This window comes from Mesoplodon densirostris, chromosome 3 (assembly GCF_025265405.1).
Source record: "Mesoplodon densirostris isolate mMesDen1 chromosome 3, mMesDen1 primary haplotype, whole genome shotgun sequence".
Lineage (NCBI taxonomy): Eukaryota > Metazoa > Chordata > Mammalia > Artiodactyla > Ziphiidae > Mesoplodon > Mesoplodon densirostris.
The window spans coordinates 54,755,651-54,777,780 of record NC_082663.1 but is presented as its reverse complement, the minus strand read 5'-3'; the positions used below and the strand labels follow the sequence as shown (position 1 = coordinate 54,777,780).

General features: G+C 39.6%; 1 protein-coding gene across 1 annotated transcript in view; it reads right to left on the bottom strand.

The window, feature by feature from the left end:
- The window catches only part of LOC132486164 (microtubule-associated serine/threonine-protein kinase 4-like), a 211,477-nt gene extending 201,163 nt beyond the window's left edge, over nt 1-10,314 (bottom strand). Inside the window, exons 1-2 of the mRNA XM_060092980.1 lie at nt 10,281-10,314; nt 6,254-6,334 (exon numbers count right to left, since the gene is read on the bottom strand). The gene's annotated coding sequence lies outside the window, so the exon portion shown is untranslated. The remainder of the gene's footprint in view (nt 1-6,253; nt 6,335-10,280) is intronic.
- Between the last annotated feature and the right edge of the window lie 11,816 nt (nt 10,315-22,130).

Here is a 22,130-nt window from a genome sequence, read left to right as displayed (position 1 = left end):
TAGCATTATTTCATTCATTTTTATCCTTATGTCTGAATAATATTCCATTGTATATATGTACCACATCTTCCTTATCCATTCATCTGTAGGTGGACACTTAGGTTGCTTCCATGTCCTGGCTATTGTAAATAGTGCTGCTATCACACTGGGGTGCATGCATCTTTTCGAATTATGTTTTTCTCCAGATATATGCCCAGGAGTGGGATTGCTGGATCATATGGTAATTCTATGTGTAGTTTTTTAAGGAACCTCCATACTGTTCTTCATAGTGGCTGCACCAATTTACGTTCCCACCAACAGTGCAGGAGGGTTCCCTTTTCTCCACAGACACAGAAAACAAACTTATGGTTACCAAAGGGGAGCAGTGGAGAGGGATAAAATAGGAACCTGGGATTAAAGTATACATACTACTATATATAAAGTAGATAATCAACAAGGACCTACTGTATAGCACAGGGAACTATACTCAATATCTTGTAATAATCTATAACAGACGAGAAAGTAAAAAAAGAATATATATATATATATATATATATATATATATATAAAACTGAATCATTTAACTGTACACCTGAAACTAACACAACATTGTAAACCAACTATATTTCAATAAAAATTTTAAAAAGGAAGACATTAAACAAAGGAGGCACAAAATCACAGCATATTGCCATGTATTTGGTAAATGCTTATTATGTCTGCCCCTCACCATGGCAACAAGTGGAGTGAGGGGGATTCAGGCAGCTGTGGACACCCAGTAACCTTTCTAGCAGCAGCAGGACAAATGGACAAGCTCTTGGCAAAAGTTGGACTAGGTGACCATCATCCCCAATGCCCTCCTCTGCTAAAGTATCCTCTACCTGTCCTTCCTACCGACTTTAGGACCACCACAGGTCCCATTCTTGCTAATAGAAATTTATCCCACTCAATGCCTATAAGCTATTATTCTTATTCTTGGGCAAGGTAGGTGAAGACAGTGAAGGTCCATGACATTCATGACTTGCCCAAGGTCTCAAAGCTTGTATGTGCTGGGGGCAGTGATCAAGATTCAGGCACCATACTGCTAGTATTTTGGGGTCCCATACTCAACTCCTCCAGGGCCAGTCAGGTAACAGGAATGAAAGGAGCCAGCCAGGTGGGGTTTTCAGTACGCTGGGGAACAGAAGCCCCACAGAAAAAAGGCAGCAGTGGCCCAGCTCTAGGCAAGACTAGAATCACACCATGAGAGGTTATAGACTCATGGAAGGGCTTCGGCTTTTACAAAGCAGCCCCCAAAGTCCCCAATTAAAACTCTCTTGCTGCTTCAAAGCACCTTCAACGACAATAGTTAATTGATTTTATGAAGTATCTGCTATATAACAAGTGCCGTTATAGGTGTCAGGGAGATGGAAGTAGCAAAATAGACAGGCCTCCATTCCGTGGGGCTTACATTTAACTCTCTTTCATTAAAGAGGCTTAGCCTGTTTAGCATGTCATCTGCCATGACTTCGAGATTATTTTCTCTGTCCCTCACCATAGCCAGGTACAGTTGCTAATATACTCTGAGGTTTACCTTTCTATAATAATGCCTTTCTACTCTCTCCTTGAACTTTTATTTATAATTAATACCTGGTCAGTTTTTACATTTTGAAGGTTATAATTTAATACTTACGGCAGCATCAAAATGCATGCCCTGCCTCTCAAGGTGTCAGCACCAATCCCGAAGCATACATCCTATGTAAGAGTGTGCCATGTTGTGAGCATAGGTAAAAACATCAGACCAGGATGGAGGCCCAGGGAATCACATTCATTCCATCCATACACACTTGTGAAGCCTCTACTATGTGTGTCAGGCACTGTTTTAGGCTTTGTGGATACATCTGTGAAAAAAGAAAAAAAGAAATCCTTGTCCTCGTGAAGTTTATGGCACAATGGCAATTAGTCTTCTCTGAAACTAGTACTGAATCCTACCAGCTGTGTGGTGTGTGTGATTTCAGTCCCAGCTGAAACAGGGAGATGGGGATTTGGGAGGGGAAAGGAGAAGAAATGGAATAGCCACTCCACTGCTACCTCTGGCCTAGCTGTGAGTCCACCATCTCGAGACTCCAGAAACCAAATGGGGAGGTGAACAAAAGGATGGATTAAGTAGAATAGAAGGAGTGCAGGAAGTGCAGCAGATGCTCTAATGGTTGCCATCCACTCAGAAGTGGGGGCATGTGATGAAAATGCAAAAGAACTTTGCTCTATCAACAGCAATGTGGTCCCTGAGGAACGGTAGCCAGACTCCAGGTACTTACTGGTCCCTACTGAGGGCGAGGCCTGCCAGGTGCCAAGAAAGATCCTGGGAATGTAAAATGAGGGAGCTTCCTTTGGAATCTTTCTACCTAATAATCACAGTCCAGATTATGAGCTGGCCTGGGTCACATCCACATTACTCATGAAGCACTGATGTCATCATTATATGAAACAGCCACTAAATTGAAGTAAATTTATTATGTACTGGGGATTGTGGAAATTCTGAGTGGCTATGGTTGCTTCAGAAGGGAGAAAGGGAAGGCATATATAAATTCCACTCAAGGTTTTTAAGATGTTTTCTATCACATTGATATGGATCAATGGATATTCGGGCCATTTTTTTTTTTTTTTTTTTTTAAAGCTTGTGGACAAACTGTGTTTTGCCTTTCTCTCTCCAGCCCTGCTGCAAGACAAGAATGTCAGAATTTCAGGATGAAAGGGCATTTGGGAATAATGTGGTTGAATTCTCTGTTCTACAAATTTCCACGTAAGTGGGAACTTGGCCTTCCTGGGAGATTTCCAGTGGTGTGAAACTGAGGGTCTGATGATCCGGCCAGTTCTACACTCTGAAAGCTTTCTTAGAAAATTCTTCCCCTCATACGGAGCCAAAGTGTGCCTTGCTGTAGCCTCCCTGTAGCAGTGTAAGGTTACACTCCTGAGACATACTCAACTAAATTTACATTTCATTTATCAGCTGAGCTGCCCCAGAAGCTACAGATCTCTCATTTCAGGGCAACTCTTAGGAAGCCCATGGAGTCGGAGGGTAGGAGGGTAACTCCCATGCCAGCACAGCCTGCCTCCAGGGCTTCACCATGAAAGGAACAGAATATTCCACTACCGCATTTAGAAACTGTGTGTCAGCACCTCAAAAGGGCACAGACACTGTCAATGCTCACCACCATCACTCTCCCCGGACCTTCAACCCCCGCTCATAAAAAAGGAACAAGAAGAAATCTGATCCATCACAATCAATGGAAGAAAAAAAATTCTATGCAGGGATGCAATAAATGCTTTTCTGTGGTAATAGCATGAACCTATTTGGAATCTCTACTGTGCGCATTAGACCGTCATCTGGGGGCACACTGTTAGAGACACCCAACATCCAGGCGGCCAACCAGCTATCTCTACCTAGAGATGTCTCTACCTAGAGATGTCAAGACCAAACTCATCATTTCTGTAATTTTCCTCCCTCTCCAATTCGCTCTCTTGGGTTCTGCTCAGTTAATGCTAGAAATCTGAGTGTCAATCATTCATTCAAAACTATCCACTGAACACCTACTCTGTGCACCTTTCTTTCAATCTCTGTAACAAAGACTGTTATCTATTTACCAAACTCATTTCCTCTGTTTTCTGGACACAGGGAAGCTGTATTTTCCAGCCTTCCATGTCCTTAGGTGTAGTAGAATACTAAATTCTAGGCAATGGAATGGGAGTGAAAGTAATGCATGCCACTCTCAGGTCTGGCAATGCACCATCTCTCATGCTCTTTCCCTTTTCCACCAGCTGCAATGATGGCCAGGGCAACCTTAAAGGCCATGTGTTGAAGACCCCCTTACCCCAGATCCCTAAATGACTGTGTGGAGTGGATTCTCTTCTCCACACTCTTGTTCTGTGAGTGAGAAATACAATTCCATTGTATCTGAGCCAACTGTACGGTGGCTGATTTGTAACCAGCACTGTAATCAATACATCTTCTATTTCCAATTCACTCATTCATTCATTGTTTAATAAACATTTTGCAAACACTTAACTACATTCCAGGCATTGAGAAAGGCACTGGGGAAATAAACATGACTAAAGGAGGTCACAAAGTCTACCTAAACTGGATAATTTAAACCCCATATAAATGATCCCATGGCAATGTGTCTGTCTTAAGTTAGTCACAGTGGAAAGATCTGAGACTTCATTTTGAATCCTAGGCTAGTTAAGCCACTTAAATATCTAAATGTGTTAGCATCTTCATCTATAAACAGAAGCAATATTCCGTCCTGCCTAGTGTCAGGTGGATTAAATTGAAAGAGATAGAAAGCTTTCTGTCAACTATCAAGTTCTCTGCCATTTTTAATTTAATTCACTGCAATTGTCCTAATCCAGGACCTGTTATTCATGAAATATCATACCAGCATCCTCATTGGAGTTTCTACCTAAAATCCTATCTATTCCTAAAGAATAGATTGGCAAAGGTAAATTTTCCCAGTCTGAGCTTGGATCGGTCATTTCCTTTTTTCAAAAAAATCTTCCAATACTCTGGAATGCTTACAAAATGAAAGTCAAACTTTTTAGCTCAGTATTCAAGGCCCTACATAGCATGGTCCCAAATTAATGTATAAGTCCTTATCAAACTATACAAGTCCATGCTTTTCTTCTACCTCACCCACCCTATCTTCTAGCCATACGCACCATTTCTACAATGTGCCACGCTCTCTCACCTCCTTGCCTTTGTGTTATTCTTTGTCCAGTTTTGTTCTTTACAACTATCTCTCCCCATTGAAACCCCCCATTTTTCATGGTTCAGCTCCAATATCACCAGTTCTAAAAACATCTCTCTCCAAAAACAGTTTTCAGAGCCTCATCCTCCTCTGCACTGCCACATCATTTACTCTGAGTCTCTCTCCTCCACTACTGATACACCTTTATTTCGAATAACCTATTGTCTTTGGGAAGGAAAAAGAAGAGGAAATGTGAGCACTTAATAAAGTCACGTTACACTGAAGAAAAAAGTTCAGAAGACAGTCCAATGACTTGTGGTTGGATTACCAAAAACAGACTAGTTACAAGAGTGATGGAATTCTCTGGATTATCAGAAAACTCTTCCTATGCTTTAGGATCGATTATATTCAGGGGATGCTTTACAAAAGCTATTAGTGGAACCTTCATGTTGAAAGTCACTTTTAAAATAATAAACATAATCCCATCGGCAGAAGAGTAGAACCAAAGTTCAAAGTCGTTCGTTCATTTCCCTAGTCAATTCTTCAGATTTTGGTTCAGTCTTATTTTAGAAAAATGAGAGAAACAAATGTGTTAAACTGTCCCACTGATACGTAAGCATAAAGCTTGTAAGTTAGCATTTTTAAGGAACTGGTCATGCATGGCACATTTTTCATTCATTTGCATATATGAAATAAAAAGTATTCATTAATTAAAAAGTCACTTAAATCATTCTTTCCATCAACTGAGAGTTTGCTTCTACTCTCTCCCTTAGGATTAAAAAAGGGTGAGGGGAAGCTGGATACTCTGTATTTTTTCTGATTAGATACAGGGAGACCAACTCTACCCACAGACACTAAATTCACAAAAATCCTAATAGAGCGTATGTACTATACATACAATACTAACAGCATTTTCTCTTATGTACTCTTGTAACAAACTAGGCTAAAATGCAAGTATAGTTCCTTGAAGATATTTCTCTAGAGAACAGAGAAGAATGAATTTATATCAGCCTATGAGTGAGAGGGTGGGGTATGTAACTGGAAATTCTAAAAAAGATTTAAAAATACTAATGGTTTTAGACAATTCAAGTACTTTGTCCTGTAAATAACAGGATATAAAATACTTTGTGGCAAAACAGATATGATACTCTAATGTGAATTAGAAAATGTTTCTTAGAAATTGTCATAAACAGTATCATTATAAAAAATGGATCAAAATTCATGAAATTCAGTGTAGACCATTTCCTAAGGAAAGCCACATGTAATACACACACAGGAATCAAACAAACAACTAATCAATCACTGGACACTAAGTGAAACATTAGTAAGATACGCTCAATGGGACAAGCATAGTACATTTTCTCAGTGTTCCTGTAAGTCATCAAGTAAACAGCTCAACAAGTTTCCTTACTTTATGTTAACACTAAGAAAACAGTTAAGAAAAAATTGTTTATTGCGTATTGTGGTCCAAAGTGTTCAAATACTCGGGGTGCAATCTGGGGGAAGGGAAGGGAAGACAAAGCAGCCCCGGGCAGGCACTGGAGCGCGCTTACCTCCAGAAGTGAAAAGCGAAGAGAGGACTACAGGGACTGCCTGGGCTGGATGGGGTTGGACTCAGGCTCCTTGGAGTGAGACTGAAAGTTAAAATAATGTCATTCCAAGTGGGAGAAATGATGGCAGTAAAAATAGCACAGCTCATTGAAGGGACTGTGTTCCCTTTAGGCGAGAATGATCACGGCATGCCTATCGGTACCACTAGGTAATCATCTAATCACGCGCCCCTTTTTAGCTCTAAACCAGAGAACAAGCACAATGCTTCCTGCTGAAATTTACATTCTCAAAACGACTGCTGCCATTTTTATTTGTGCCTTTTCTTTGTCACAGAGCAACTTGGCAGATATGTTCGACATGTGATTTTTTGCAAAGTCAATTCAGTGCTGTTCTTTATATTGAGTATATTCTAATTCTGATTAAGAACCAATGGTGAATCTGTAGCAGAACTAGAGGGAAGTAGTTATCAGAAAAGAAATGAAACTTCAGGTTAAATACTGTCGTTTTAAAAAAGCAAAGCAACAAACATTTCCATATTTTTAAGTGCTTTGCAGGGAAAAATATCCAACAACATTTTGTCTAATTCTCATGGTACAAAGTGTTCTTATGTTTATATTCATAATAAGTAACTTCAAAATTTCTCACATATGGTTGTAAAGTGTTTTACTCTCCAAAGAGGTTTTTTCAAGTTCATCTATCAACGGACCATTATAATTCCTACTCCCAACAACCCATCCAAACCACCAAGCATATTCACCAGCCAACTCTCAAATATTCAGCATGGGGTGGTGAGCTTACAGTCCTTTTATCTTTTTTCCTTTTGGTCTCATGGCTCTTCTCTTTTAGGGACGAAAGGAAACAAATTTGTCAGATATCTTACTTGCAACAATTTTGCCAACAGATCTATCAAAATATGAAGTTAATACTAGTCCATTTTAATTATTTTCACATGGCAAAGTCAAAATAAGAATTAGCTAAGTGTTCTAGTACCAACTCTTAGGCTGAAGTGAGCCCTGGAAACTCCTGCTATATTGCAATGAGTTTCTTAACATTCTTCTGCCTCTCCTTTGGTCCATGACTCTACATCGTAACCACATTTTCCTACCTTAGGCAAAGAGGTCTTGGAACTGAGCTGCATGTTGGCTAATTCAAGCTGGTTGTGCCCTTCACCCAACAGAGAAGTGGTGACAGTGGCTAGAATCAGATTTAGGCTTCCCCAATTCTTAATGCCATCCTTGTTTCCCATGATGTGGATAATTGAGACTTGGCTGTATTTGTTTTAAACCGAAATGTAAGTCATTGCTCACAATGCTCCAATTTGTTTAATAAAATGTTTTAATAGAGTAACATTTTATATCTGTTTTATATCTTCTAAAACCATTCTCTGGTTTGGTACCAGTACTCGGCAAACTAAGGAATTGGTTTCCTTATACATTCAGAGCACGTTCAAAAAGCTGCTGCTCTTAAGCATACTGTACTCTAACTTAGCAGCTCATTGGAAAGCTCTCCTGAATGCCCACTGATACAGCCATCATTTAGTCCAAGTACAGTCTTATCTGTTCCTTCTGGTCCTAAAATAGGCATGCAAAGGCACTGAAGCCACTCCATGCCTCCAACCTGAGATACATTATCATGTGTGCTATGAAGTGTCTGTGAACCTAATTCTATACTAAAATTGAAAAAAGGAAGAAAAAAAAAAAGACCCAGTTTCTCAGAAATCAGAAATCCATGCATAGGCTATCTACATGTCAGAAATTTCTGAATAAATTAATAATCCATTAATTTCTGAAATACTTATATATTTGCTGTCTCACATGCAGGATTCCACTTTCTGAAACAGGAATCAGAAACTGCCTCATGTTATTGATAAATCAGATGGAAAATTCTGAATTGCCTCTACAGAGTATAAAATATGCTAGTGTAAGAGTCTGTGCTGCAGTACCTATGGAATAAACTCTCCTGAAGAAAAACAGAAACATCTCATGAGAGAACATACAGAAGCTGTTCTGCAGAGTTAGTCTGTTAAAAGGTCCCCAAATAAATAAAATTATATACACTAAATGTGCTCTTAATAAAATCAATGATAAGACTTTCCATTATAGCCATTCTCTGCAGTGTCAAGAAACTGGATTTACTCAAAGACTGCAGAATTAGCTTTCTCCATGAATGAATGTAAAATCAGCTATGTCTACCTAAGAGTAGTTTTACATTTCAAGGTAAACAAAACGTTCAACGTGAATTTCATGCTAACACGACAATGACATTGAAGAGTGATACTCTAATTCTATCTACTGTCTCAAGCTCCTCAGGTAAAGGATAAACTATTTCAGATGCACAGTAACATGTACCAGGGTAGAGCCTAGACTGAGGGGGTGTGGCCTGGGATGAAAACAAAATGCACAGAACCCCCTGTGTTGAGCTGACCTGTATGTCCTGCATCATCATAAAATCTGTGGCATACCTCAGTCTTTCAAATTATAGATGGAACAATGAATACAACTGAGTTTGTATTTTACAGAGTAACTTTGAAGCATCTCCTGTTAACGTGGACGAGATACCAAACACGAAAGAAAGAAAAGGTGTAATGTGAAATGGTATATACCAAGGCCAAAGAAGACAACAAGGAAGCAGCACAATCAGAAATAGAGGTCAAAGTGAAGCTGGGGGTTAAAGCTAAGTTCCTGAGCCTGGCACACAGAGTCATGGGCATCTGAGCTGTGCATTTCCAGAATGCTAGAGAGATGAGGGTTAAGTAGAAAAATCCACGCATGCCACTAAAATATTCCACATAGATGAGGAGGGCTGAATGCCAGGGTGGAGATGGGGACAAAACAGTAGGCAATGGGTAAATACTCTTTGTACCTCTATTATATAAAAAGCCACATCTAGCAAGACGGTTGTAGGAGCCCTCTAACTTTTATAAGTGAGCACTTGTCAGTAAAAAATCAGTGTATAATTTTAGAGCAAGAACTGATTAAGAAAGTGCTCACATCACTTCAGAAATGTCATGTTTTTATTCACTTATTAACCAAGGAAACAGTTTCCCTTGTATGACGCGTCTACAGGGTCCAAGAGGAAGAGTTACCCCTCAGAACTGGGTACAGGTCTCCCCTGCAGTCTCCTCCTGGAAGGAGTCCAGTATGAGATGATTTGGGTTGCACAGAATTCAATGGAAATGCAATTTTATATCTGTACTGCAAGTTAGAAGGCATATTTATATTTTTCTACCAGATTTCTATTGTACTGTTAATTATTTTAAGTGTGCCAGCACAGACTAACTCATAGCTGCTGCATCTTTGACAAACAGATTTAAAATAAAAATTTGCTGACACTTCCTTCATCACAGATGTTTAACTTCGCCACAAATTAGATGTGGGCATTTTACGTGGCTGCATCAAATCAGAAGGCAGTCAGATGCGTTAATGGGTTAAAAAAAAAAAACAAAAAAAAAAACCCCAGCTAAGCAAACACAGAGCTCAACTAGGTAAACACACTGCATGCGGTGGAGGGAGACTCTGCAGAGAGGATGCAAAATGTACTACAGTTCATTACTATTCTGTTGCACAGATAAAACATGGATCACAGCTAATGAGTGTCACAAATAACCCTTCTTTTGCACTCTTATCCATTGTAATGTCTTCCGTTATTCAAGACAGACAGAGGCCCTTCTTTAGAACAAGGCAGCATGGGGATAAACAAACAGTAAGAGAGAAGAAAAAAAGAAAGACAGACACACCACAGGCCTGCTGATACATTCTTCCACAATGAGCTGTTAAGATGTTTCCAGCACTGAGGTTTAGTAACTTTAAATATGCAGCAGCTCTTTCCCTCTGACTGCAACACAAAATGCTGGGTCTGGGCTTCCACATCAGCTGAAATCAAATGCCATACATTTAAGACATGTTCCTTCCAGCTCACACTGCAGTGCTCTGAGGCTGTCAGTACAAACAAATGCTAAATAGCTACTGGTCGCAGGAAAGCGAGTGCCATGCAGAAAGCATTAAAATATTAAAGAGAGACAATACTTACTCCAAGGTCAGACCCGGAATCTGTAGCCTTTCCCGCTGGGCTTTCATGGTTGTTATATGTTACCACACTCTATTGTAACCATGACACATATTCCCTGCTAGCATCCCGGTGATGACAGAGAGCCGAAACGAACCTCTAGAAAGGGCTGGACTAACAATCTCTCGAGGGGGAGGGGAATCCTGCAAGTTTGGGTCTTTCCACCTCCAGTCATAATCAAGGGATGTCAGCCGCTTTCCTCAGGTTAACAGCAGTGCACACTGCACTGATTTCGTTAAGGGAATGAGGCTTTCGGCTCTGCATATCAAGTAATTGGTTTCTGGTTTTTTTTTTTTTTTTTTTTTTTAAAGAAAGTCGCTCCTCTCATAGACCCAGTTTTCACTTCAGTGAAATGAAAAGTCCTTTTCACCATGCAGACTGGAAAAAATAATAACAAAGCAACAGTATCATACTTGTCAAAGAGTTTATCTCAGCAAACCTCAACTATTCCCCACCTCCCGGGGATGCTCCTGAATAGAACGTGGCCACCTTGAGGAAGTTCTACTTATTCTTTCCTTGGTGGAGTTAACAAAATCAGTCATGTTCCACAAGAAAGACACGGGGATCGGTGCCCAATGAAAATAAACAGATTTTTTTTCTATATATGGCAATCATCAGAAAGAGGAATAAACTAACTGCTTTAATTTGGGGGAAGCTGAACTCTGCTGTGAGGCAAAGACTTGTGTGAACAGGCAAAACCCTACAATGGGAAAGTACCAACTGGACACACAAGAGATTGGAGCTTGTATTTTTATTTTGGAAAGCTGATTTTTAAGAAGGTCACAGTGATACATACATACATTAACGAGCAATCAAATACAAATAAGGAAAGGGAGAACATATATTCTGGAAGACTGAAAGTTTCATCCTGTATTTATTCAACGAACACAATTTTTCACAGTATTCATAACTTGGAACTCAGTGTACTTCCACTGTCGTGTATGAAGAACGTATCTGACTCACTTCCTCTAATGCATTTTAAAATGTTTTAAAATTTGGCAACCACCGGTTTGTTGAGAAGAAATACTAGAACAAATTAGGATTGTATTTTAGCAAGATTTCTCATTTTCAAGCACTGCAAGTCTACCCACGCATAGCCAAGCTGTGGTGAAAAAACTGTGTTCAAGTGGTTACATTTAAAAGGCCATGAAGCCAAACTCCATCTTTTCACAGATGACGAAGCTGAGGGCACACAGTTGGTGGCAGTGCCGGAATTAGATTCGGGTGTGTTTACTCCTGTCCCAGGGGCTGTCATAGGCAGGGATGCCATGTGCAGTTGTTCAGGTTGTGCCCTGCACAAGGGGGCTGGGCAGGGAGGGAAGTCAGGGCTGAAATCCAGCCTGCTTCCCACGTAGCCAAGCTTGAACCAATGCTCTGTGCTGCTTCCACCCTATTATTTCTCTTTTTCACAAAGTCACCCTCAGCTCTGCACTATCTAGAGGGTCACCTGTTTCTAAACCTACAAAGGTGCATGTGGGCCAGAGGAGGTGCACGTGATCTTCCCATACCCTTTCTCTATATCCTAACCTGCCAATATGCTCTGGGGCATTTGTTAATGTTACTTCTCCTTCTGTGTGAGCTCACAAAACTAACCAACCTTCCTCCCTGTTAGAGGTAACAAATCCACACCAGGAACACAGTCATTGGTTAGTGACCATAGGGAGGCAGACAGAATGTAAACAAATATCTGTAATTAGCATAAAAGCATAACAATAAGAAATACTAAAGATACAATGGAATACAAAAGAAGAGGGATCATCTTTGCTCCCCATTCTACCCTTCCCCCCAAATAAGCTTCTTTGCTAAAATACCCAGAATCTCACCATTCTTTCCACCCAAATCACAGTGAACGTCCTGACTAGATTACTGTAATTTCCTTCTAACTGGACTCTCTACTTCTTCCCTGCTACCCTCATACCCTTTGTTGGCCACACAAACTCCAAAATGATCATTTCCACAATATATCACTCCTCCGCTCAAAATCTTCCACTAGCTTCCCTCTTATTCCAAATAAAAGCCAAAAATCTAGCAAACTTGGCCAAAAAAGTGGGACAACTGAGCATCAATAGGATTGACAATAGCAATATATTAAAATGTATCCAAAGTTTGAAATCATGAGTTCAAGAAGATGAGAAAGGGAGGAAAAAAGAAGGAAGGAAGCCAGCCAGCCAGCCAGGGTCACCTTTGGAGGATGCTGGAAAACTACCCAATTAATTTTGAAAACTGGCAAAGGAAAAAAAGCAAGCACTTATCCTGCTTTCCCTATAAATTCCACCTCATAGATGGGAAATGATTCTCTTCATAGACATATTCCAAGTGGTAAACAAAGAAGGGGTGACAAAATGAGATTATCACCATTTTTCAAACCCTAAGCAATCAACAGATCTCGGCCATAACCAACAATGACTGCTGGCATCACAAAGAGACAGCTGGGTATTATATGCTGCTTGATGCAACACCTATGAAGTAGTTTCACTAAAAAAAGCCACATCACCCCAGACACAACCAAGCCTCTACATCAAAATATCATTTTATAGGAAATATAGTAACAAAGGAACATGTTAATACCACAGAAACACGATCAGCAAAAGCTAGACTGTGAAAGCCAGAACAAATGATCTGATTTCTTAAACATTTTCAAAGCAGGAGGGGAAAAAAAAAAAAAAAAGATGGAAAGAGAACCTCAACATTAAAAAAGACTTAAGAGATATATTGACTAATTACAACAAAAAAACTTTTTTTGGAGTCCTGATATCAAACACATAATCAAACATTTAGAAAATAATCAGTATAATAGACATATACACACAAACACACAAATACATACACACACACTGGGTATTTGTTAATAGCAATCAATTATTTTTAAGAATAACATTGGGATCAGGATCATTTTTAATTCCTTACCTTCCAGATATACACCCCAAAATATTCACAGATAAAATAACATGTCTAGGCTTTGCTTCAAATCAATCTGGAGAGGGATTATAAGATATATTGCGTTGGCCAAAAAGTTCGGGTTTTTCCACAGGTTTTTTTCCTGAACTTTTTGGCCAACCCAATAATATATATAAAAGAAAACTATCCCTGAGTTACTATTTAGTAAGCCTGGGTAATAGGTAGATAGGGGGTTCATTATACTCTTCTGTCTAGTACATGTTTGAAATTTTCTGTAATAAAAAATTGAAGAAGAGTTCTTACCAGGCCTGAAAAGCTCCATGTGACATGTACAGGCCCACCTCCCTGGCCTCTTCCCCTACAACTCCCGCTCTCACTCCTGGCTGTTCTTCACATACACCAAGCACACTCCTACCCCAGGGCTTTTGCATTTACTGCTTCCTCTGCCTGAAACTCTTCTCCCCTGAGGCATCCAAACGTCCTCCCTAGGTGAAATTGCAAGCCTTCCCCACACCTAGTGTTTCCTTATCATCCTAATGTCTTTCTCTCCTCAGCACTTATCATCACTGGACATATTTTATATTCATTTTTTGATCGTCTGTCTTTCCCTATGAGAGGAGGCTCCAAGAAGGTAACTGGGTCGTTTGTATCTCCAGTGCCGAGAACGGCTCACACAGGTATCCAATACCTATCGGCTGAAATATGAATAAATGTCCCTCCCTCTGCTGCAACCACCAACCAAAGAGACTTACCCTCCTTTTTCTTATAATTATAGATCTCCACAGCATTAGATAACTTAAGTGCCAGAGCCATGACCTCAGAGAGTGGCCTCCAGGAAACTGGAAGATCAGGACATGTTCAGATACCACATGAAGACCCAGAAAGGCCCCCACTGGCTGGAAGGCGCACACCAAGGCCCAGCTGCTCACATGTGCGTGCAGAGAAAACCAAGGTCACACTAGACTAGGGGGCTGCATTTTGACGGGAGATGAGTATTTGGGGAAGACACTGGTTTAAACTACTTTGGCATCACTAAGAAGACATGCACACTGGCTGGAGTTAAGCAGCCTTCTCTTCTTACGTACGGGAAAGGAAACCACGCAGCCACATTAATGGTGGCAATACATATGGGTTTTGAACAAATCCAGTGGCATGGCTTAAGGCAGGGTTCTTCTATGTATTTCCTAGAGTAGTAGTTCTCAACTAGGGCTGGCAATGTTTGGAGACATTTTTGGTTGTCACACCTGGGCAGAGGCCAGGGACGTTGCTGAGCACCCTGCAATGCACGAGACAGCCCCACAACGAAGGATTACCCAATTCCAAATCAACAGTGCTGCTCTATGGACTTCCCTGGTGGCGCAGTAGTTATGAATCCGCCTGCCAATGCAGGGGACACGGGTTCGATCCCTGGTCCTGGAAGATCCCACGTGCCGCGGAGCAACTAAACCCGTGCGCCACAGCTACTGAGCCTGTGTTCTAGAGCCCGTGAGCCACAACTACTGAAGCCCATGCACCTAGAGCCCATGCTCCGCAACAACAGAAGCCTCCGCAATGAGAAGCCACAGCAATGAAGAGTAGCCCCCGTTTGCCACAACTAGAAAAAGCCCACGTGCAGCAACGAAGACCCAACACAGCCAAAAATAAATAAATAAAATAAATAAACTTATAAAAAACTAATGAAAATTCGTAAAACCTCTATTAAAAAAAAAAAACGGTGCTGCTCTAGGAATCCTGCTGTAAAGGCAAGCGTCAATTTCTGCAGGACCCTCAGCATCATTAACCAGTTTCAAACATTTTGGTTCTCATTTCACTGCACTCAGCTTAGGGGAAAAAAAAAAGAGCAATCTTATTGTTTCACTTCTCAGTTGATATTTCCTCTCTCAGCAATATTACTAACCTAAGCGTAGGCAATGTTCTGGCCTGTTTTCAGGGGGAAGGGCTCTGCCCTGTTTTCAGGGGGAAGGGCTTTTTACAACCAGAGCCCCAGAAGTATCTGTAATCACAGAAACCTAATTACCAGGGTCTCCAGGCCACACCCAAGCAGTAACCTAGATACGGAAATCTGCAAAGCAAGACATCCCAAACTACAGCCAAATGAGCTCTACCGTGATTCCAAGGCCATGGATAAAAGGGTGTCTCACACGTCTGGCTGGGTACCATGACCTGAGGTACATAGGCAGACAGGATTTACACATAAGGGTTTGACTTCTTAGACGAAATTCAAGGGGCAGATGTCCCCAATCCAATATTTTCTGGTATTTTGTCTCTCTAGATTCAAGAAAGATACAAAACCTTAAGGCAAGAGTGAAAATGAGTATCACCCTGCCTGAATGTTCAATTATTTATATATTCTTAAAAGGTGAGCATGGTTGAGGAAAACGTTCAAAAAAGATGTGTGTGTGTGTGTGCGTGTCTGCTCTCTTCTTTTACAACTCACATAACTCGATAATAGTTAGACCATATTATTAACATTTTCACTCTCTCAATAGCTGATATAATTCATAATCATTTTACTGTATACCTGAAACATTGCAAATCAACTACAAAAAAAATTTTTTTTAATAAAAACAAAATTTTATTTAGCAGTCCCTGTTCTAGGTATGAGAGATACAGCAGTGAATGAGATGGAAAGATCCATCTGTGGAGTCCATTGGAGTTGGGGAAACTAAATAAAGACAGAACTAAGATCATTTCTGATAAGGACAGGTATTGTGTAGGGGCCACCCCAGGTGATATGACAATCAGTGACTCAGGGAGTAGACAGTGCTTTTAGATCGGGACCAGGAGGACTCAATGATGTGCAAGCTTCATTTGCAGAATGAAAAGGAACCAGCTCATGAAGAGTCGGGAAAAAAGTACCACAGACAGACGGAACAGCCATTGCAAAGTCTCTGAAGCTGGGACAGGCTGGCTCATTTAATGGCCTTAAAGAAAGTCATGTGTCTGATTGTAGTAACGCAACAAACATTTGTTAAGCATTTATGTAATGCATGGTATGGTGTGGGATGTAAGGATGAATCATATAAAAGTTTGATTCTTAAGGATTTTATCATTTAGCAAAACAGGAAGAAGGATAGAATAAAAGTTAAAGGAAGAATCAGTTTTATGTTCTATCTGACATGGAGATAAAGAACCAGGTTTCGATTTTAGTGATAACTTTAATAATGGGTATTGGTTGTTCAAGCAGGCCTTTTTGAGAAGCCAGTTAATGACCTCTAAGGATTGTCCATCACTTCATAAAGCAGGTATCATAAGGCTGTCCATGTGTGTTCATTCATTGAAGGACATATCTCAACTGCTTCCTATGGGCAAGACATTAGAGAAGCAAGATGACTAGGATAGGACCCCTCCTAGGGGGGCAAGATGAGGAAAGATCAGGGCAGAAGCATCTTCTACTCTTTCTCCCCTCCCTGTCTCCTGCTCTCTCCTGTTCCTCTTCCTTCCCCAAACAAAATGAGATCCTTTCTCGACAGAGAAGGCTTATCACCATCATCTACATAGTTTGCTAAAGATAGCTTAAGACATATAAGGTACCAAATTAACCACTGGTACACCTTTTCTCAAGAAAGTACTGGGGGATACGCTAAACAATGAAGTAAACCATTTAAGAGAAATGCATAAGATCAAGGCAAGGACAGTGCATGGAGAGAAGTGAAGGGAATTACCAGGATGAGCATAGTGATGGTAAAAGGAAATCCCAAGAAAATAGCCATGCAGCAGACCTACTGAGCACACAGACCAGTCTGCAACAGAAAGATGGAGGTGTCCATCGATGGATGAACAGATAAACCAAATATGATATACACATGAAATGGAATGTTACTCAGCCTGAAAAGGGAAGGACATTTTGACATATGCTGTAACATGGGTGAACCTTGAAGGTATGTTAAGTGACATAAGCCAGCCTCAAAAGGATAAATATATAATTCCACTTATATGAGGTACCTAGAATAGTCAGATTCCTAGAGACAGAAAGGAGAATGGTGGTTGCCAGGGCTTGGGGGAGGGGAGTTAGTGTTTAATGGGTATGGAATTTCAGTCTGGAAAGATGAAAAGGTTCTGTGGAGGGAAGGTGGTGATAGTTGCACAGCAATGTGAAGGCACTTAATGCCACAGGACAGTACACTTAAAAACACAGTAAATTTTGTTATGTGTATTTTACAATTAAAAAAACAAAAGAAAAGAAAAAAAAATGTATACCTATCCTATGACTCTACTTATAGGAAGTTCAAAATCAGGCCAAACCAATCTATACTTTTAGAAGTCAAGATAGCAGTTATGGAGGTAGTGACAGGAAGTATGAAGGGGGCTCCTGAGGGACAAATAATGTTCTGTTTCTTGACCTAAGCGCTGGTTATATCTATATACACAGTTTGTGAAAATTCCTCAAACTTGTGAATCTGGGGATTCCTCTAAGTCTCAAGCTGCATTTCTCATAAAAGCAAAGAATCTATTTTAGAGGTTTTACAGCTTTCTCACACGCTTCTCAAATATACTCCCTCTTGTTAAAAACTTATTTATGCTCTACATCATTCCATGCAGGATTTGGGGCAACATGTAAGAATACACACATACACTACTCACTATTTGTTAAATTAATACATGAAGCAAAGTAAAAAAGCAAAAGTACACACACATACACAAAGGTACAAGTACATTAGGTCAGAACCAAAGAAAATAGAAAACTAGAAAATGGAATAAAGGGACAAATCCACAGGAAAATACAAACCCAAATATTGAGAAAATACAGAATGCTAAAGTAAAGGGGCAAATTTTATGGGGGTATCTGGGACCAAAATAATTAATTATTCACTCAGCATTATATAGTTAGTAAGTCAGATTTTTCTGACTCCAACCACTTTGTTCTTTTTATTAAAGTACACTACACTTTTCCAGATCATAAAGTATAAGCATTGACATTTACTTGACAAAATGATTCCAGGAGCATTTTTCTAGGTAAGATATTCAACATACTTAATTCACCAAAAATTGATTTTCAGTAGCATTTTGGAAAACATATTGCATGAAATCAGATATATTCTGGATACGTAACCCAAAAGGTAAGCTAGTAAACTCTATTTTTGGACAGGTAAACTGTCAAAAATGGCCAACAAACAAAAATTAAATTAAATGACACAGGGCTTGGGAAAAAGCTTCACAAACTACAAAGCATTTTCTAGAGGTGATAACTGATAACAGACCTCTTCTATCTCCACACTCAGCAACACCACAGTTATCTCCTGTTTGGATAGATTATCAGGGTCAAAGACTATATAGCACCATCCTTACTATTTTCTATTTTTGTTATCTGCTGACCCATTAACAGCCACACCATCATCTTTCAAGAGCTCAACCCACATTAGCAGAGTTCCTCATTAGAGAAAGGCCCTCTTCAATAGGTTATCCTAATGATGTCTAATTTTTTAATATATTTAAAATTTTTTTCGCACTGTGAATTACACAATTAAGGCATTTTCCACAGTTGAAGCTATGTGAAAATTTTTATAAATAATAGATGCAACATCTAAAGAGACCTAAAATGGTAACGTGAAGATTGACAAATGAAAGAAAAACATTATCTTTTAAATAAGAGGGGGAGAATGGTAAATTCAAACCAGTTAAAAGAAAGAAGGAAAAATTCAGAAGATCATCAGTGAATTTTAAACATAAAGGGCCATATGCAGTAGTTAAGCTCTTTTAGGGAAATGTCATCATCAACATCTATGGACACACCAGGTTTTGAAACCTGGGGAAGACAATGTGTAATGAAGAGGCACAAATGTTTGCATCATCACTGAAGATCTATAGCCTTCTTTTAAAAATGCTCATCTTTCTGAAATTTCTGGCCCCAACATATCTTGCATAATTCCAAGTCAAGCATATCATTTAGTTATTATGAAATGCGATAATGATCTGACAACCCATAACAGATGACCCATATGTGTGTGTTGCCCTGCTGTTTGAAGTCATAGTAACAAAAACACCAAAATTACATGACTAGGTGCAATGCACTCGATGGAGACCAGCAGAGCAATGAAAAAACAAATGCCTTTTCTTTATATTCCATGTTTGATAGCTGCCATTCCTTCAGTGAACATTCATTTACTGAATAACTATTATGTGCACCTTCCTGGAAATAATAAAGAAAATCAGTATTTCCTAGTTTTAATATAAAATGTTTACTTGGCTTAAAAATAGGATTTTATGGAAAAGGTTTCATTGGCTATATTCTGGGGGAGGAAGCGGGGGAAAGAAGGACAAGTTAGCCCAAACTTGTTTGCCTTAACAACAGACTTTATATTGATTTCAACCCTGATATTCCAAGTTCTACAAAACAATACAAAAGGTGAAATTAAAGTCTGGAAAGACTAATGTTGGCTTTGTGGTCATATCTGCTCGGACTTCAAGCATCTTGTTTGAGCAAAAGAGAAAATGAGGGCTCATGCCTGTCTATTTCAATTAGCCAAGCAACACAAAGACAACTACATGTTGTTAATGTTGTATTTTCCATCTTCATCAATGTGTATTTTTTTTTTTTTTTCTTTTTGCGGTACGCGGGCCTCTCACTGTTGTGGCCTCTCCCGTTGTGGAGCACAGGCTCCGGACGCGCAGGCTCAGCGACCATGGCTCACGGGCCCAGCCGCTCCGCGGCATATGGGATCCTCCCGGACCGGGGCACGAACCCGTATCCCCTGCATCAGCAGGCGGACTCTCAACCACTGCACCACCAGGGAGGCCCAATGTGTATTTTTAAAAGTTTTTTTAAAAGAGTGTATCCTATCTCATCTCCCTCACAGTCAACTTTTTTTTTTTTTTTTAGCTTGTAAGAGTTGTCCCCCAAGTACAAATAAGCTGGGCCTAGGTGGCATCATGAATCCAAAGAAGAAAACCAAAAAGAGAATGCAGTCTGAAATACAAATATCCCTTTTTTATAATCTGAAAATCCTTCTCCAATTCCCATTTCTTCCGTTGAAAATTACAGTCTTTCGATGCAAATATAGGACCTTTTCAGGACACCAGGAATTGCTGAAATAAGTATCTTATAAAATCAAAGATCAATGAATTTTGCAACATGGAGATGGGTCACCTGAAAACACAAAACGCTTTCTATATGCTGAAAAACACATTTTAAACTATTTTCTCCTGAGCAGAACTCGAATTTTAAAATTTGTAATATTTTGGTTGATCATTATTATCCTTTAAAGAATTTCTAATTATAATTGTTATGTTTTTCTTTTAGTCAAATTTCATTTAGGAGAATATTCCCAAAATTTTTGAAAAATCTTGTTAATTTCTAGTACTATACTATAAAGGTATCTAACTTGTAGCATTTGTGTCAATTTCATATACTTGAACCTATAGGCATTCTTACCCCATTTTACAAATGAGGAAAGGAGGCAGAGAAGTGGTAATTAACTTGTCCAAGGTCACCCAGCTAGGAAGAGAAGAGAACCCGTAATAGTCTGCTTTGGATAATTTATTGAGATTGCTTTCTGTAGCCTAATGAAGGATCAATTTGATGAATGTTCCTTAAGTATTGCAAAGTGCAATGGGAAGACATAGTCTACATTTATAGCATATAACATTCAACAGAGATCCATTTAAAGCCTAATTAACTTTACTTTTATTTTCTTGACCTAATATTGACAACATTATGTTAAAACATCTGCTCCCTCCCCAAAAGCAAGTGCCTCTTAGACCAGTGTACTGAACATTTTTGGTTTTTAGGATTACTGAAGGACATCATCTGTTTCTAAACTAAATGGCACACTTGTGGCGGCTGACACGGCATCTTATCTCCTAGTACACACTCTGACACATCGTAGTTACTCAAATTTGTTGTCTGAACTCAGACCTTTCCTGTTGCCAAAATAAGTAATTATCTTCATTCACAACCCTCATTATTTCCATATTCAACCATTTTACCATAATATTTATTCTTTGTCCCCAATATTCTTCCCCTTAATATGGATTATTATTTATAAACATTTTATACCTTTTGAATTTTTTTACTTTTTCAGGGTTTTTTGTAACATCTAAAGTTTAATACTTAGTTAGCACTGTAAGATTAAATATATATGAAGGATCTATGACTTCAACTGCTTTAAGAACCCTATGATAAAACAACTCAAATTTATCTTACAAAAAATGCCTTTCTTCTACTTTACTAAATTAAAATATTTACCTCAACTTAAATGTCACTTGCTCAAAGGGGTCTCCCCTGACCTCCTGATCTAAATTAGACCTATAATTATCTTCACCTAGAACATTCTGCTCTTTTCCTTTGGAGCACTTATCACAAACAGGGTAAATTTTAATTAATATATAGTAATATAAACCCCATAAGGGCAGGGGTCATGCCTTTTCTGTTCACCATTTTATACTACATGTTTATTTAGCACAGTGCTCACACATAGAAGGCACTCAATAAGTATTTGACAAAGAACAGTTAACAAAGATAACTAGAAGTATAGCCACAGGGGTGAAGGCATCAAATTCAACTTCTAGAGATTATTTCTAGAAGGCTTAGTTACCATTCTTTTTTTTTGCGGTACGCGGGCCTCTCACCGTTGTGGCCTCTCCCATTGTGGAGCACAGGCTCCGGACGTGCAGGCCCAGCGGCCATGGCTCACGGGCCCAGCCGCTCCGCGGCACGTGGGATCTTCCCAGACCGGGGCACGAACCCGTGTCCCCTGCATCGGCAGGTGGACTCTCAACCACTGCGCCACCAGGGAAGCCCTTAGTTACCATTCTTGACTAGAGAAATCAGAATCACTCTGGGTTATCTTGAGAAGTCCAGTGTGCCATGTTTTATTCAAGTCCATGCAAGCCATTGATACAGATGGCATCATCTGTGAACAGCAATAATAGCCATATAGCTTGCAAAGTGCACTGGAGAGCTACCTGGAGAGAGAG